Source organism: Leptodactylus fuscus, chromosome 1 (assembly GCF_031893055.1).
Source record: "Leptodactylus fuscus isolate aLepFus1 chromosome 1, aLepFus1.hap2, whole genome shotgun sequence".
Lineage (NCBI taxonomy): Eukaryota > Metazoa > Chordata > Amphibia > Anura > Leptodactylidae > Leptodactylus > Leptodactylus fuscus.
The window spans coordinates 207,449,124-207,452,219 of NC_134265.1; the positions used below are offsets into that span (position 1 = coordinate 207,449,124).

Genomic DNA, 3,096 nt, shown 5'->3' on the forward strand with positions numbered 1-3,096 from the left:
CTTCTAGGGGTAGAGGTTCCTCCTCTCAGGCTGCTCTCAGCCTCAAAGGCGTAGGTATCGCTCCAGAAGAGCGGGGTGTGGGCTCTCCAGTGAAGAGCAAAGAGGAGACCTAACTTTTAAAGGTACACCGCTCTCTGTGGCCGAAGGCCTTGTGGGAGGTCATCTTTCCCACTTCACCACCATGTGGCACCATCTGATAGAAGATCCTTGAGTTTTGTGGGTTGTAGAATATGGTTATCCCATAAGTACTGCTGAAGCGACAGCCACAGGGCCTGCGAACTTAGGGGGCCCGATGCTTTTTTTTTTTTTTTTTTTAATAGACTGCTACCTACTGGAATAACCCCAGCAGGTCACTGGCTCTAATTACTTACCGCTCCCTGTTTCTGCTCACCGCCGCCTCCGCTTGTTCTTCTGAAAGAAAGGGAAGTGGAGGTGCGCATAAGCAGGGACAGGAATTGGTAAGTAAGGCTGCGGGCCCACTGCAAAAAATATTTGAGTGGACCCCAACAAATACTGCTATCATTATACTTGAGGGTCTCTTGAGAACCCTTGAGTATAATGATTGGAGTCCCAGGGGAGGTTTGTGAACAGAAAATCTACTGTTACCCCGATACTGATACCCCAGAATATAATAATAGTTTGTGGGAGGTGTAGCCCAAATATGTTGGGTTCTGCTGAACCCATGTGCACCATTGGTGCCACAATGGGACATACTTCTGTGTGGGAGGCCACTATAGGACATTATACTATGTGGAGGGGTCACTATGGGACATTATACTTTGAGGAAAGGAAGGGCCATTATGGGACATTATATTACGTGCAGGGGATGCTATGGAACATTATACTGCATGCAAGGGCTCCTATGGAACATTATACTGTGTGGAGGGGTCACTATGGGACATTGTACTGTGAGGAAGGGCCGTTATGGGACATTATTTTACGTGCAAGGGCTGCTATGGAACATTATACTGTGTGGAGGGGTCACTATGGAACATTATACTGTGTGCAGGGGCTGCTATGGAACATTATACAGTGTGGAGGAGTCATTATGGGACATTATACTATGTGGAGGGGTCACTATAGGACATTATACTTTGAGGAAAGGAAGGGCCATTATGGGACATTATATTACGTGCGGGGGATGCTATGGAACATTATACTGCATGCAAGGGCTGCTATGGAACATTATACTGTGTGGAGAGGTCACTATGGGACATTATACTGTGTGGAGGAGTCACTATGGGACATTATACTATGTGGAGGGGTCACTATAGGACATTATACTTTGAGGAAAGGAAGGGCCATTATGGGACATTATATTACGTGCGGGGGATGCTATGGAACATTATACTGCATGCAAGGGCTCCTATGGAACATTATACTGTGTGGAGAGGTCACTATGGGACATTATACTGTGTCCAGGGGCTGCTATGGAACATTATACTGTGTCCTGGGGCTGCTATGGAACATTATACTGTGTGGAGAGGTCACTATGGGACATTATGCTGTGTCCAGGGGCCGCTATGGAACATTATACTGTGTGGAGAGGTCACTATGGGACATTAAACTGTGAGGGAAGGAAGGGCCATTATGGGACATTATATTGCGTGCAAGGGCAGCTATGGAACATTATACTGTGTGCAGGGGCTGCTATGGAATATTATACTGTGTGGAGGGGTCACTATGGGACATTATAATGTGTCCAGGGGTCACTATGGGACATTATACTGTGAGGAAGGGCCGTTATGGGAAATTATTTTACATGCAGTGGATGCCATAGAACATTATACTGTGTGCAGGGGCCGCTATGGGATATTAGACTATGTGCAGGGGCTGCTATGGGACATTATACTGTGAGGAGGGGCCGCTTAGTATCATACTGTCTGGAGGCCACTTTGGGGCATTACAGTATGTGTAAATGGGATGTTATACTGTGCAGGCGCCATAAAAGGGGAGGGGAGTCAAACGTTTGCTATGGGGCTCAGTCTTTGCTAGTTATGCCCCTCCTCAAATTACTGGTTGAACACCATTGAGCCATCATACCTGTTGTTCGACCTGCTCATGCTTGATAGGTGGATCAGTATCAAAAATCTTCACCTCCTGGATAACCTTTTTAATGCTCAAAAATAGGGAGTGACATTAAGGAGTTAATAAATTCAGGGCTCGTTCACATCAGCGTTGCCCTCTCCGTTCTCCAGGTTTCCGTTTCCTGCCTAAAACAGAGGCAGGAGACGGAAACCTGCAGGAGTCTCTCAGCCATTCATTTGAATGGGTGAGAAAGATGTCGGGCGGTGAGCGTTTTATGCTCTCTGCCACGAAACTGGGTTTTTTAATCCGGACACAGAGTCGGACATGCAGTACTCTGTGTCCGGATAAAAAAATCCGGTTTCACGGCGGAGAGCGTAAAACGCTCACCGCTGCTCACAGCCGGACCCGGTCTGTGCTTTCAGTCTTCTGGCATGCAGAAGACGGAAAGCACAGAACGTAAAGAAGAACGCAGGTGTGAACCTAGCGTCAGTCAGAACTTCATCCCTGTATGGAATTCACCATAATGCACAAAACAAACTTCCATCGGACTCCATACAGACTAGAGTACAACTCTGCGTGAAGCAAAACAGGGACTAATGTTGAAAAGCAAAGCGATGGAAATCCAATGAAAAAGGAAACCCAGCACGTGATTACAGAAGGTCATTTGGGAAGCAAAATATGGAACGCTTCACGAATTTGCGTGTCATCCTTGCGCAGGGGCCATGCTAATCTTCTCTGTATCGTTCCAATTTTAGTATATGTGCTGCCGAAGCGAGCACAAACCATGAGGTGGCGCATTGTGTATATATGGCCCCTTTCAGGTCATACTTTTAAATTAGGGCGAGTACTATAACGTCTCTCCTGCACCCCTCTTCCTCTGGTATACATCTATACGTTACATTTACTTAGACTCTCCACATAATCACCTCCTTCATGTAATTAGTGTTTCTTACGAAATGACTGCGTTGCTCAATGCATTATGGGTAGCTCATTAGCATAGTACTGCCCACTCTCCCATACTGCTTCGCAAATTCACTTTCACGGTCACTGTAATGGCTGAGGCCACAG

General features: G+C 46.6%; 1 non-coding gene across 1 annotated transcript; it reads right to left on the bottom strand.

Moving 5' to 3' along the window:
- Window positions 1-2,700: 2,700 nt before the first annotated feature.
- LOC142190896 (U6 spliceosomal RNA) lies at window positions 2,701-2,807 on the bottom strand. Its single transcript, XR_012714544.1, has one exon. It is a non-coding gene; the product is annotated as a U6 spliceosomal RNA (small nuclear RNA).
- Between the last annotated feature and the right edge of the window lie 289 nt (window positions 2,808-3,096).